Below are 15,765 nucleotides of genomic sequence, written 5' to 3' on the forward strand. Positions count from 1 at the left end.
CTCGCTACATACCTGGACAACTGCGTGTTCAATGGTCTACTGTAATGACAGAAAGATATACCGAGCAAAAAAGCTGAACGTAACGAGGCTGGTTGGGTTTATAATAAAATGTCAAAGAGGAGGAGATTAGTGTTTAACGTCCCGTCGACAACGAGGTCATTAGAGACGGAGCGCAAGCTCGGGTGAGGGAAGGATGGGGAAGGAAATCGGCCGCGCCCTTTCAAAGGAACCATCCCGGCATTTGCCTGAAGCGATTTAGGGAAATCACGGAAAACCTAAATCAGGATGGCCGGAGACGGGATTGAACCGTCGTCCTCCCGAATGCGAGTCCAGTGCGCTAACCACTGCGCCACCTCGCTCGGTGTCAAAGAGGATAGGTGGGTAGTACACATACGTGCAAGCTGCTAGTCCAAACACAAATGCTCATTAAATGTGTAATGTGGAAAACATTCGGAACAGGGCATACGTCCACATGAAGTTTTTGGTTCCAAATGAGCGTTCCTGTCATATCCCTGAATGCTGACAATTCCTCCTGGGACTCTCTGTATATGTAACTGTGGATGTAGATTCCAGCATTTGGCTTAAGCGAAATATGGGAACCTAAGGGATTTAAACCACCATACCCCAGAACACGAGTGCAGTATCTTACCACTGTGCCGCCTCGCTCGGTCGTTTGTCCCGATCGCGATGCTAGGGCACCTCTAATACCTGATACAGAAATGGATCAGACTCAGTACAGCAAATTGCACGAGCTTCCACTATAAAAAATGGTTCAAATGGCTCTAAGCACTATGGGGCTTAACATCTGAGGTCATCAGTCCCCTAGACTTAGAACTACTTATACCTAACTAATCTAAGGACATCACACACATCCTTGCCCGAGGCAGGATTCGTTCCTGCGACCGTAGCAGCAGCGCGGTTCGGGACTGAAGCGCCTAGAACCGCCCGGCCACAACGGCCGGCAGTATGGTCAGTAAAAAGCTCTCAAATCTGTGGCCCTACAGAGATGCCCTCCTTTACTTTGGCATCACATAAGTAAGGGAATTTTTGCCTTAAGTATTTAAACTCTTCACCATATTTCTTCATTCCCTTAACAAAGTTTGTCATGAGACCCAACTTGATGTGCAAGGGCGGGAGCAGAATCTTTTTAGGGTCTACTGGAGGTTCACTCTTAATGTTCTTTATACCTAGTTGAAGAGATTTTCTGGTGGGCCAGTCATGTTTACTGTAATGAGATGCACGAGCTCGGCTAGCCCATTCACATGGAAAGCAGCAGTATTTAGTACACCCTAACTGCGTACCTAATAGAAGTGCCACCGCTTTCAAGTCAGAACAAATCTGCCATTGAGAGTTATTATACTTGGTAACTTCTAGTAAAATTTTCATGTTTTTGTATGACTCTTTCATATGCACACTATGCCCAACTGGAATAGAAGGAAGTTCATTACCAATATGTGAAAGCACTGCTTTTAAGCTCAACTTTGACGAATCAATAAAGAGTCTCCACTCGTCAAGATTGTAATTAATTCTGAGAGCCTTCATTAGAACATTTATGTCTACACATGCCACAAGACTATCTTGCATGTTAAGAAAAGGAGTGAATTGTTGCTCTCTTCTGCGGTAGAATGAAACATTTACATTGCTTTCTAGAAAATTGTGCTGCTGCACTCTTGATGCTAAAATCTCAGCCTTAGCTTTAGAGACCTCCAAATCCCTAATAAGATCACTTAACTCATTTTGAGACAATTTTTGTGAATCATCCGTTGATGATATGTTTGGAAGAAACTCTGGATCTTGTGATGTACATTGTTCAGGATATTCAGAATCCCCATCAGAATTAATCTCGTACTCTGTGCCTCTTTAGCCGAGTGGTCAGTGTAAATGGCTGTCATGTGGGGGATCTGGGTTCAATTCCCAGTGCTACTAAGGATTTTTCTATCGTTGGAGGACTGGTACAGGATACGCCCAGCCTCGTGATGCCAATTGAGGAGCTACTTGACTGAACTGTAGCGGATCCACGGTCTGGAAAGTCGGGAGAACGGTGTACTGATCACATGCCCTTCGTACTCCATCCTTATGACGCCCTAAGACCGAGGATGGCACAGCGGCTGGTAGACAACCTTTGAGCCTTTACCACCTGGCGAGGAGCTTGTTAATATATTAAGGTAGTGGTCGACTGTAAATTCAGTCAAGTGTGCCAATTCCCCTGAACGACACCAATTTCTAACACCAGTCAAAAGCGTAACTACTTCGTGTGAAGGTAGACACGTAACATGGGTAGAACTGAGGTCCACGAAACCAATACACACAGGCAGATCCAGCTTTTATTGTAAAGATGTAGACATCGTAGAATGTAATGCTTGCACGCAATCATTACATCAGACACATGTTATAAGGTAACTATCGTTAGATTCCATTGCATAGTAATGTCTCTGTGTTTTAAAAGCAACATTCAAGACATTCTCTTTAATAAACGTATCGTTGCTAAGGTAGTCAGGTGTGCTATGACCTTAGCTTATAGTATCTTATTAACAATAGCTGAGTATGCATGAGACTGTATCTTTAGAATGAAAATATTGTTATGATGACTCGCTCCTCTCTTCACATGATATCAGGTTCATTCCTGCAGGGCGTATCGTTCGATAAGATAAGAGTATTAGATGTTTTACTTACGGATGAGCGGAGATATCTCGAGACAGAGGCCTAACGAACAGAAATCGAAGAGACAGAAAAAGTGTGTCAGGTCGGTCAGTTACAGAGTTTTGTTTACCGTTGAGTGCCTACCAAGTGATCTTTTGTATCAGGACGAAAAAACTAGAAAAGCCATGGGCGTTAAGTACGAAAAGTTATTAATTGGTATTTTACATCTTAGGATGTTTTACTGCTTTTGGCACTGCAAAAGACGAATGATATTTTGCAACATACTGAAATGTATATTTAAAAATATCTGTTTTAACTGTATCAGTTGCAAACTGCCACAAATGATTAGTAGTCGATCGGTTAATGATCATTGCCAGATTTATAAATGAAAAAACCGGACAAGAGCGAGGAGGATTCCGTATTAACTTAATTATATATACTGATAATAATAAGAATTTCGTATGACTCTGTGGCCCGGTACAAATCTTTCTATAGGATGCAACTTGCGTTCCCTAACCTAACCCTGGTAGCCAACCGGGGAAAGCTACAGTTTAACGTGGGGTACGAACCACGTGTCGTTTCTGGCCACTTCTCACATCGCTGGGAGGTGAAGGGTAGGTTAAAAGGAGAACTAAAAAACCCGTGATCTATCCGAGATTCGACGATATGATCTTTCGGTTTCCAGGCATGTGTTTTAGCTTCAAACTACCAGGCCCGGCATGTATACAGATAGTACATTTATAGTTTGATGACTGAGCCAGCGGGTATCAAAATAAGTGACTTATACGGCCGTATATTTTGATGGCATTGACTTAGAAGTGAAAAACTTAAGCATCACCGAGTGACCGTAGTACTTAGTATTTGAGATAAATTTCAACTTGTTTCCACGATAGGTTCCTGAGAAAAAGGGGACTTAATAGACGGACAACAAATGGCAAAAAAATTATTTAATATGATTACAAATTAATAATTTCCCGATTTTTTCCTTTACTTTAAGTGGGAAACCTTGCATATTGCCAAATTTTATGAGTCTAGGTCAACGGGCAGAATACCATACCTTTGGAGGAGTGACTTAATAACCGCAAAGTATGAGATTCAAGAGAGTTTTCATGTTTCGTCGCTAAACTGCATGAGACTGGTTCAATGTGCAGCAGTCATATTTCGTCTGTTGATAAACTAGAAGACATTATTCAGTTGACAGAATGTAGAGGTTCAACAATAACACACAGATTGTCTGCACATATCGGATTTCCATATGCAAGAATATGACGTACATTAGGTACGCGCCCTCTGTCTTACCATTTGCAGCGGATTCAACCGCTTCTAGAAGGTGATGAAGGTAGGCGGTTGGCATTTTGTCGTTTCTTATTTCAAATCACCGAGTAATCCATGGCTACTGTTTACTGATGAAGACAGTTCCATTCGTGACGGTATCAATAACATTCGTAACTCACATGGTAGCCCAAAGAAAATCCAGAGGCCTTTGTGGAGACACATTTTCAAGAACAATTCCCTGTAAATGCGTAGTGTGGTAGGGTAGACAATCAGCTGCTTGGACCTGTTGTGTTATCGTACTGCAATGTCCTACTAAGCCCTCCGATCGACTTTCTTGAAAATGAGCTTCCAGCATTATGGGAAGCCGTTTGTTTGGCTATGAGGATGGGTACGTTCTTCCAACATTACTGCACTTTTTGATCGTCAGGTTACACATCATCCAAACGTAACATTCCACGGAAGCTGCACCGACAGAAATAGTAACTTTCCTTGGTACCAAAATCTCCATAGTTTCTCCCTTTAGATTTTTGGCTATGGCGCTCTTTGAATAGCGAGGCCTTGAAAGAAGAAGTAAACATAAGAAACTAATTGATCGTTAGGACTATCAATAATGTTTCTCCCATAAAAGAACGCCAGGATGATCTCAGAAGACGGCGTTATCACGAGAATTTGAAAATTTGTTGAAGCTGGAGGTCGAATTTATGAAAATCAACTTTGCTGTTGCTTAACACTTTCTGTGAATTTTTGTTTGGGTTACGTTCTAACATGTATCTCTGTACACAATAAAAAATGGACACATGTTACACGCAATGAACTACTCGAATTAGTCTGTACTACTACCTCCTATAATATTTACTATTTCCTCTGAAAGACTATATATTACTAAATCTCTTCCGCATCGTATAGATTCATGAGTCAGGGATGCTGGGTAGTGGAGAAGTGGAGAAGTGGCTAAACGCATCATATTGTGTGGTATTAAAATGTAACAAAGGTATTGCCTAAAGCGTGTACTAAAGTTATGAGCAATATGAGTTATTGCATCTATTATTCACGTATGAGACATTTTTAAAAATTAATGATTAAATTACTACAGTGCTATTAATCACTGAGTGCGCTCTGTTTTCACTAGACGACGTCTGATGAGAGTGTTTCTGACCGTTTACGGGAGAAGCTGTTTACACGCTTGGCTTACTCAGAAGTGACGTAAAAATTATGTGTACATCCCTTGCAGCACATTTCAAGTAAACCGAGTGCGACACTGACACCAGCTTCTCCCGTGGGTGAGTGGACCCTTGGAAATCACAGAAACAACAGAAAAATATTTCACTCGCAGCAATTTAAGCTGTCCTCTAAAGTTCCTGCGTGCCACACCGTCGAAAATCGCGACATGGTCTGAGGAAAACATTCAAATACACTCTATGACAAAATAAAAAATTCTGCAGAATGAGATTTTCACTCTGCAGCGGAGTGTGCGCTGATATGAAACTTCCTGGCAGATTAAAACTGTGTGCCCGACCGAGACTCGAACTCGGGACCTTTGCCTTTCGCGGGCAAGTGCTCTACCAACTGAGCTACCGAAGCACGACTCACGCCCGGTACTCACAGCTTTACTTCTGCCAGTACCTCGTCTCCTACCTTCCAAACTTTACAGAAGCTCTCCTGCGAACCTTGCAGAACTAGCACTCCTGAAAGAAAGGATATTGCGGAGACATGGCTTAGCCACAGCCTAGGGGATGTTTCCAGAATGAGATTTTCACTCTGCAGCGGAGTGTGCGCTGATATGAAACTTCCTGGCAGATTAAAACTGTGTGCCCGACCGAGACTCGAACTCGGGACCTTTGCCTTTCGCGGGCAAGTGCTCTACCAACTGAGCTACCGAAGCACGACTCACGCCCGGTACTCACAGCTTTACTTCTGCCAGTACCTCGTCTCCTACCTTCCAAACTTTACAGAAGCTCTCCTGCGAACCTTGCAGAACTAGCACTCCTGAAAGAAAGGATATTGCGGAGACATGGCTTAGCCACAGCCTAGGGGATGTTTCCAGAATGAGATTTTCACTCTGCAGCGGAGTGTGCGCTGATATGAAACTTCCTGGCAGATTAAAACTGTGTGCCCGACCGAGACTCGAACTCGGGACCTTTGCCTTTCGCGGGCAAGTGCTCTACCAACTGAGCTACCGAAGCACGACTCACGCCCGGTACTCACAGCTTTACTTCTGCCAGTACCTCGTCTCCTACCTTCCAAACTTTACAGAAGCTCTCCTGCGAACCTTGCAGAACTAGCACTCCTGAAAGAAAGGATATTGCGGAGACATGGCTTAGCCACAGCCTAGGGGATGTTTCCAGAATGAGATTTTCACTCTGCAGCGGAGTGTGCGCTGATATGAAACTTCCTGGCAGATTAAAACTGTGTGCCCGACCGAGACTCGAACTCGGGACCTTTGCCTTTCGCGGGCAAGTGCTCTACCAACTGAGCTACCGAAGCACGACTCACGCCCGGTACTCACAGCTTTACTTCTGCCAGTACCTCGTCTCCTACCTTCCAAACTTTACAGAAGCTCTCCTGCGAACCTTGCAGAACTAGCACTCCTGAAAGAAAGGATATTGCGGAGACATGGCTTAGCCACAGCCTAGGGGATGTTTCCAGAATGAGATTTTCACTCTGCAGCGGAGTGTGCGCTGATATGAAACTTCCTGGCAGATTAAAACTGTGTGCCCGACCGAGACTCGAACTCGGGACCTTTGCCTTTCGCGGGCAAGTGCTCTACCAACTGAGCTACCGAAGCACGACTCACGCCCGGTACTCACAGCTTTACTTCTGCCAGTACCTCGTCTCCTACCTTCCAAACTTTACAGAAGCTCTCCTGCGAACCTTGCAGAACTAGCACTCCTGAAAGAAAGGATATTGCGGAGACATGGCTTAGCCACAGCCTAGGGGATGTTTCCAGAATGAGATTTTCACTCTGCAGCGGAGTGTGCGCTGATATGAAACTTCCTGGCAGATTAAAACTGTGTGCCCGACCGAGACTCGAACTCGGGACCTTTGCCTTTCGCGGGCAAGTGCTCTACCAACTGAGCTACCGAAGCACGACTCACGCCCGGTACTCACAGCTTTACTTCTGCCAGTACCTCGTCTCCTACCTTCCAAACTTTACAGAAGCTCTCCTGCGAACCTTGCAGAACTAGCACTCCTGAAAGAAAGGATATTGCGGAGACATGGCTTAGCCACAGCCTAGGGGATGTTTCCAGAATGAGATTTTCACTCTGCTGCAGAGTGAAAATCTCATTCTGGAAACATCCCCTAGGCTGTGGCTAAGCCATGTCTCCGCAATATCCTTTCTTTCAGGAGTGCTAGTTCTGCAAGGTTCGCAGGAGAGCTTCTGTAAAGTTTGGAAGGTAGGAGACGAGGTACTGGCAGAAGTAAAGCTGTGAGTACCGGGCGTGAGTCGTGCTTCGGTAGCTCAGTTGGTAGAGCACTTGCCCGCGAAAGGCAAAGGTCCCGAGTTCGAGTCTCGGTCGGGCACACAGTTTTAATCTGCCAGGAAGTTTCATATCAGCGCACACTCCGCTGCAGAGTGAAAATCTCATTCTGGAAACATCCCCTAGGCTGTGGCTAAGCCATGTCTCCGCAATATCCTTTCTTTCAGGAGTGCTAGTTCTGCAAGGTTCGCAGGAGAGCTTCTGTAAAGTTTGGAAGGTAGGAGACGAGGTACTGGCAGAAGTAAAGCTGTGAGTACCGGGCGTGAGTCGTGCTTCGGTAGCTCAGTTGGTAGAGCACTTGCCCGCGAAAGGCAAAGGTCCCGAGTTCGAGTCTCGGTCGGGCACACAGTTTTAATCTGCCAGGAAGTTTCATATCAGCGCACACTCCGCTGCAGAGTGAAAATCTCATTCTGGAAACATCCCCTAGGCTGTGGCTAAGCCATGTCTCCGCAATATCCTTTCTTTCAGGAGTGCTAGTTCTGCAAGGTTCGCAGGAGAGCTTCTGTAAAGTTTGGAAGGTAGGAGACGAGGTACTGGCAGAAGTAAAGCTGTGAGTACCGGGCGTGAGTCGTGCTTCGGTAGCTCAGTTGGTAGAGCACTTGCCCGCGAAAGGCAAAGGTCCCGAGTTCGAGTCTCGGTCGGGCACACAGTTTTAATCTGCCAGGAAGTTTCATATCAGCGCACACTCCGCTGCAGAGTGAAAATCTCATTCTGGAAACATCCCCTAGGCTGTGGCTAAGCCATGTCTCCGCAATATCCTTTCTTTCAGGAGTGCTAGTTCTGCAAGGTTCGCAGGAGAGCTTCTGTAAAGTTTGGAAGGTAGGAGACGAGGTACTGGCAGAAGTAAAGCTGTGAGTACCGGGCGTGAGTCGTGCTTCGGTAGCTCAGTTGGTAGAGCACTTGCCCGCGAAAGGCAAAGGTCCCGAGTTCGAGTCTCGGTCGGGCACACAGTTTTAATCTGCCAGGAAGTTTCATATCAGCGCACACTCCGCTGCAGAGTGAAAATCTCATTCTGGAAACATCCCCTAGGCTGTGGCTAAGCCATGTCTCCGCAATATCCTTTCTTTCAGGAGTGCTAGTTCTGCAAGGTTCGCAGGAGAGCTTCTGTAAAGTTTGGAAGGTAGGAGACGAGGTACTGGCAGAAGTAAAGCTGTGAGTACCGGGCGTGAGTCGTGCTTCGGTAGCTCAGTTGGTAGAGCACTTGCCCGCGAAAGGCAAAGGTCCCGAGTTCGAGTCTCGGTCGGGCACACAGTTTTAATCTGCCAGGAAGTTTCATATCAGCGCACACTCCGCTGCAGAGTGAAAATCTCATTCTGGAAACATCCCCTAGGCTGTGGCTAAGCCATGTCTCCGCAATATCCTTTCTTTCAGGAGTGCTAGTTCTGCAAGGTTCGCAGGAGAGCTTCTGTAAAGTTTGGAAGGTAGGAGACGAGGTACTGGCAGAAGTAAAGCTGTGAGTACCGGGCGTGAGTCGTGCTTCGGTAGCTCAGTTGGTAGAGCACTTGCCCGCGAAAGGCAAAAAATTCTGAATCGGATGGAAATCGGTAAAACAAGAGAAAGAAGATCCGTACCCAAAGACTGGAAAGTTGCACAGGTGATACCAATATTCAAGAAAGGTTGTTGGAGTAATCCACTAAATTACAGGCCCATATCGTTAACGTCGATATGCAGCAGGATTTTGGAACATATATTGTGTTCAAACATTATGAATTACCTCGAAGAAAACTGTCTATTGACACAGAGTCAACATGGGTTTAGAAAACATCGTTCCTGTGAAACACAACTAGCTCTTTATTCACATGAAGTGGTGAGTGCTATTGGCAAGGAATTTCAGATCGATTCGGTATTTCTGGATTCCCGGAAGGCTTTTGACACTGTACCACACAAGCGGCTTGTAGTAAAATTGCGTGCTTGTGGAATATCGTCTCAGTTATGTGATTGGATTTGTGATTTCCTGTCAGAGAGGTCACAGTTCGTAGTAATTGACGGAAATTCATCGAGTAAAACAGAAGTGATTTCTGGCGTTCCCCAAGGAAGAGTTATAGGCCGTTTGCTGTTCCTTATCTATGTAAACGATTTGGGAGACAATCTGAGCAGCCGTCTTCGGTTGTTTGCAGATGACGCTGTCGTTTATCGACTAATAAAGTCATCAGAGGCTCAAAACAAACTGCAAAACGATTTAGCAAAAATATCTGAATGGTGCGAAAAGTGGCAGTTGACCCTAAATAACGAAAAGTGTGAGGTCATCCACATGAGTGCTAAAAGGAATTCGTTAAACTTCGGTTACACGGTAAATCAGTCTAATCTAAAACCGTAAATTCAACTAACTACCTAGGTATTTCAATTACGAACAACTTAAATTGGAAGGAACACGTAGAAAATGTTGTGGGGAAGGCTAACCAAAGACTGCATTTTGTTGGCAGGACACTTGGAAAATCTAACAGATCTACTAAGGAGACTGCCTACACTACGCTTGCCAGTCCTCTTTTAGAATACTGCTGCGCAGTGTGGGATCCTTACCAAATAGGACTGATGGAGTACATCGAAAAAGTTCAAAGAAGGGCAGTACGTTTTGTATTATCCCGAAATATGGGAGAGAGTGTCACAGAAATGATACAGGATTTTGGCTGGATATCATTAAAAGAAAGGCGTTTTTCGTTGCGACGGAACCTTCTCACGAAATTCCAATCACCAACTTTCTCCTCCGAATGCGAAAATATTTTGTTGACACCGACCTACATAGGGAGAAACGATCACCACGATAAAATAAGGGAAATCAGAGCTCGTACGGAAAAATATAGGTGTTCGTTCTTTTCACGCGCTGTACGAGATTGGAATAATAGATAATCCTGAAGGTGGTTCGATGAACCCTCTGCCAGGCACTTAAATGTGCTGTGCAGAGAATCCATGTAGATGTAGATGTAGATGAAATTCTCACCATGTGCGATTGGGCATTATCTTGGTGAAATGTAAGCTGAGGATGGCTTGCAATGAAGGGTAACAAAACGAGGCGTAGAATATCGTTGACGCAACGCTGTGCTGTAAAGTTGCCGCAGGGGCCCCTTAGGGATATGGCTGCAAGGGAGGGGAAGAAAACCAATGTGCACTCCGTGTGCATACCGGGGGGAGTCATTCCAGATGTGGAAAGGGTCCGTCCGGATGCCATGAAGGGTACAGGGTGCACCCGTCTGCAGGTGGTCGCTCATGTCGGCACCAATGATGTGTGTCGCTATGAATCGGAGGAAATCCTCTCTGGCTTCCGGCGGCTATCTGATTTGGTGAAGACTGCCAGTCTCGCTAGTTGGGTGAAAGCAGAGCTCACCATCTGCAGCATCGTCGACAGGACTGACTGCGGACCTTTGGTACAGAGCCGAGTGTAGGGTCTGAATCAGAGGCTGAGACGGTTCTGCGACCGTGTGGGCTGCAGATTCCTCGACTTGCCCCATAGGGTGGTGGGCTTTCGGGTTCCGCTGGATACGTCAGGAGTCCACCATACACAGCAGGCGGCTACACGGGTAGCAGGGGTTGTGTGGCGTGGACTGGGCGGTTTTTTAGGTTACATGGCCCCGGGCAAGTACACAAAGGGCAACAGCCTCAAAGGGTGCGGGGTAAAGTCAGGACATGCGGGGACCAAGCAGCAATCGGTATTGTAATTGTAAACTGTCGAAGCTGAGTTGGTAAAGTACCGGAAATTCGAGCGCTGATAGAAAGCATCGAAGCTGAAATCATTATAGGTACGGAAAGCTGGCTGAAGATCAGAGATAAATTCTGACGAAATTTTTACAAAGGCACAGACGGTTTTTAGAAAGGATAGATTGCATGCAACCGGTGGCGGCGTGTTTGTCGCTGTTAGTAGTAGTTTATCCCGTAGTGAAATAGAAGTGGATGGTTCCTATGAATTATTATGGATGGAGGTTATACTCAAAAACCGAGCTAGGTTAATAATTGGCTCCTTTTGCCGACCTCCAGACTCAGCAGCATTAGGGACAGAACGACTGAGAGAAAATCTGGAATACATTTCACATAAATTTCCTCAGCATGTTATAGTCTTAGGTGGAGATTTCAATTTACCAGATATAGACTGGGACACTCAGATGTTTATGACGGGTGGTAGGGACAGAGCATCGAGTGACATTTTACTGAGTGCACTATCCGAAAATTACCTCGAGCAATTAAACAGAGAACCGACTCGTGGAGATAACATCTTGGACCTACTGATAACAAACAGACCCGAACTTTTCGACTCTGTAAGCGCAGAACAGGGAATCAGTGATCATAAGGCCGTTGCAGCATCCCTGAATATGGAAGTAAATAGGAATATAAAAAAGGGAGGAAGGTTTATATGTTTAGCAAGGGTAATAGGAGGCAGATTTCAAACTACCTAACAGATCAAAACGAAAATTTCTGTTCCGACACTGACAATGTTGAGGGTTATGGAAAAAGTTCAAGGCAATCGTAAAATGCGTTTTAGACAGGTACGCGCCGAGTAAAACTGTGAGGGACGGGTAAAACCCACCGTGGTTCAACAACAAAGTTAGGAAACTACTGCGAAAGCAAAGAGAGCTTCACTGCAGGTTTAAACGCAGCCAAAACCTCTCAGACAAACAGAAGCTAAACGATGTCAAAGTTAGCGTAAGGAGGGCTATGCGTGAAGTGTTCAGTGAATTCGAAAGTAAAATTCTATGTACCGACTTGACAGAAAATCCTAGGAAGTTCTGGTCTTACGTTAAATCAGTAAGTGGATCGAAACAGCATATCCAGACACTCTGGGATGATGATGGCATTGAAACAGAGGATGACACGCGTAAAGCTGAAATACTAAACACCTTTTTCCAAAGCTGTTTCACAGAGGAAGACCGCACTGCAGTTCCTTCTCTAAATCCTCGCACGAACGAAAAAATGGCTGACATCGAAATAAGTGTCCAAGGAATAGAAAAGCAACTAAAATCACTCAACAGAGGACAGTCCACTGGACCTGACAGGACACCAATTCGATTCTACACAGAGTACGCGAAAGAACTTGCCCCCCTTCTAACAGCCGTGTACCGCAAGTCTCTAGAGGAACGGAAGGTTCCAAATGATTGGAAAGGAGCACAGGTAGTCCCAGTATTCAGGAAGGGTCGTCGATCAGATGCGCAAAACTATAGACCTATGTCTCTGACGTCAATCTGTTGTAGAATTTTAGATCATGTTTTTTACTCGCGTATCATGTCATTTCTGGAAACCCAGAATCTACTCTGTAGGAATCAACATGAATTCCGGAAACAACGATCGTGTGAGACCCAACTCGCTCTATTTGTTTATGAGACCCAGAAAATATTAAATATAGGCTCCCAGGTAGATGCCATTTTCCTTGACTTCCGAAAGGCGTTTGATACAGTTCCGCACAGTCGCCTGACAAACAAAATAAGAGCCTACGGAATATCAGACCAGCTGTGTGGCTGGATTGAAGAGTTTTCAGTAAACAGAACACAGCATGTTGTTCTCAATGGAGAGACGTCTACAGACGTTAAAGTAACCTCTGGCGAGTGTTATGGGAGTGTTATGGGACCATTGCTTTGCACAATATATATAAATGACCTAGTAGATAGTGTCGAAAGTTCCATATGGCTTTTCGCGGATGATGCTGTAGTATACAGAGAAGTTACAGCATTAGAAAATCGCAGCGAATTGCAGGAAGATCTGCAGCGGATAGGCACTTGGTGCAGGGAGTGGCAACTGACCCTTAACATAGAAAAATGTAATGTATTGCGAATACATAGAAAGAAGGATCCTTTATTGTATGATTGTATGATAGCGGATCAAACACTGGTAGCAGTTACTTCTGTAAAATATCTGGGAGTATGCGTACGGAACGATTTGAAGTGGAATGATCATATAAAATTAATTGTTGGTAAGGCGGGTGCCAGGTTGATATTCATTGGCAGAGTCCATAGAAAATGTAGTCCATCAACAAAGGATGTGGCTTACAAAATACTCGTTCGACCTATACTTGAGTATTGCTCATCAGTGTGGGATCCGTAGCAGGTCGGGTTGACAGAGGAGATAGAGAAGATCCAAAGAAGAATGGCACGTTCCGTCACAGGGTTATTTGGTAAGCGTGATAGAGTTACGGAGATGTTTAGCAAACTCGAGTGGCAGACTCTGTAAGAGAGGTGCTCTGCATCGCGGTGTAGCTTGCTGTCCAGGTTTCGAGAGGGTGCGTTTCTGGATGAGGTATCGAATATATTGCTTCCCCCTGCTTAAACCTCCCGAGGAGCTCATGAACGTAAAATTAGAGAGATTCGAGCGCGCACGGAGGCTTTCCGGCAGTCATTCTTAACGCAAACCATACGCGACTGAAACAGGAAAGGAAGGTAATGACAATGGCACGTAATATGCCCTCCGCCACACACCGTTGGGTGGCTTGCGGAGTACAAATGTAGATGTAGATGACAACCAAACAGGTCCTACTACGAAAATAAATGCCACCCGAGATCATCACCACCGTCTGTCAGGCTGTACGGCGGGCGGCAGTCGGGTGGGTATCCCACGGTGTCTGGGGCGTCTCCAGGGCCCACTTCGAAGACAATTGTACTCCAGTCACTGCGATACCAGGCCGAAGTCGCGTTGGGAGACACCCCGGACGATGATGGTATACCAGTCTGACTGTCGCCTGCCATATGACGTGACAACTAGGAGTGGAGTCTGCAGTGCCATTTCTTTTCACAGCAGGACCGATTTGAATGTCATTTGCGGCACCCTTGCAGCATAGTGGTACACCGACGATATTCAATGCCCTGTTTCGTTGCCACTCATGGCAAGCCATCCCAGGCTTACATTTCAGCAAGATAATGCCTGCCTGCACACGGAGAGAGTTTCTACTGCTTGTCTTCATGCTTACCAAATCCTGCCTTGGCCTCAAAGGCCATTGGCTCTCCACAATTGAGAACATTTGGAGCATTATGGGCAGGGCGCTCCAACCATTTCGGGATTTTGACGATCGAAAGTGCCAATTGGACCGAATTTTGTATGATATCCGTCAGGAGGGCGTTCAATGCCTCCATCAATCAATGCTATTGTGTCTCACTGTTTAGAGGCACAAAACGCGTGGGTGTTTTCAGCTCGTTACTAAATGCAAATAAGTAGGAGGCCGAGTTGATAGAAGTTGGAGTCCAGGTTGCAATAATATGCGGTAGGGAACACTGTTAGAGAGAAGGATTATTATTCAAGAAACATATAGTGCAATGAAAATTACTTATCTTCAATAGTTTGTAGGACTGCAGCTGCGACTATGAACTAACAATCTCGAAACATGGAATACCATGAAGTAATACAACATATTCTCAGGGACTAAGCCTGATGGGCCCCCCTCAGAGAATCAATGCAAACAGAACTGGCTGAGGGCCGATTATGAAAGTGCGTCTCTCTAGATTGAAATCTAGCTAAGAAGTGGACGGGGCACACTCCAGTTCCGTCGAGCTGCACAGCCCGCTGGAGTGCGCTGTGCTCGGCAGACGACGGGCTGCCAACCTTGTGTTGGCGCGGCGTTGTAGTAGTATCTGTGGCAATGATGCTACAAATGCCAAGTCGAATAACTACCTCCGTAAGTGTCAGAGGTGGACCAAAGTATTATTGGCTTGCTCAGACTGTGAAGCTCTTTCTCTTGAATAAACCGTCCAATTTTTCTGTACACGTATATCACATCTACCGATTTCCGTCCGATTCGGATAATCTTACGTTGTGTGTCATCCTTTTTTTGGTCTTTTAGTGTATTTGTGACAAGAAATGGATATAAACGGTATTGCTGTTCATTTCACTCACAGCGAAACGAACAACAATTTCATACATCGTTTTCTAATCAGATGAAAGTCACGAAATTGAAGAAACTCGTTCTTGAGAGAGCATGCTGTTATACGTAAATAACATTCAATGTTGCAGAATATAGTTTTCTTATATTCATTAAAATCTTCCAGAATGCATTAAAACGCTAAGAAAAAAATAGCACGTAACAGGACAGAAACCTTCGATCCCATAATCAAAGTCCTTCACCATTACGCTATGCCAAAGACTTGCAACTTTCAACTTCAGTGATGTTCCTCTTAGTATCTCCTGCAGGCTTTTACCAGTGACTCATCATTAACTGAAGTTTAATTATAATAAATCGTACCGAGACTGATATGCTTGTGATAGATCGCTTAAATGCTGGTGCCTTGAACGGCATACTGCAAGATACGAGTATAAGACAAAAACAGCGAAATACGACGAAACCAATATGGAGTATGTTGCATCGAGCGAGACGCCATTGTGACTTCACTTCCAGGTAAGCCTAGCATTTCGCTAAGTTCTCCCGTGGAGTTCAAATGGTTCAAATGGCTATGGGACACTATGG

At 45.2% G+C, this 15,765-nt stretch overlaps 1 non-coding gene across 1 annotated transcript; it reads right to left on the reverse strand.

Annotated features, from left to right (window-relative positions):
* Nucleotides 1-286: 286 nt before the first annotated feature.
* Trnaa-cgc (transfer RNA alanine (anticodon CGC)) lies at nt 287-359 on the reverse strand. Its single transcript has one exon. It is a non-coding gene; the product is annotated as a tRNA-Ala (tRNA).
* Between the last annotated feature and the right edge of the window lie 15,406 nt (nt 360-15,765).

The sequence above is a fragment of the Schistocerca cancellata genome, chromosome 3 (assembly GCF_023864275.1).
Source record: "Schistocerca cancellata isolate TAMUIC-IGC-003103 chromosome 3, iqSchCanc2.1, whole genome shotgun sequence".
Lineage (NCBI taxonomy): Eukaryota > Metazoa > Arthropoda > Insecta > Orthoptera > Acrididae > Schistocerca > Schistocerca cancellata.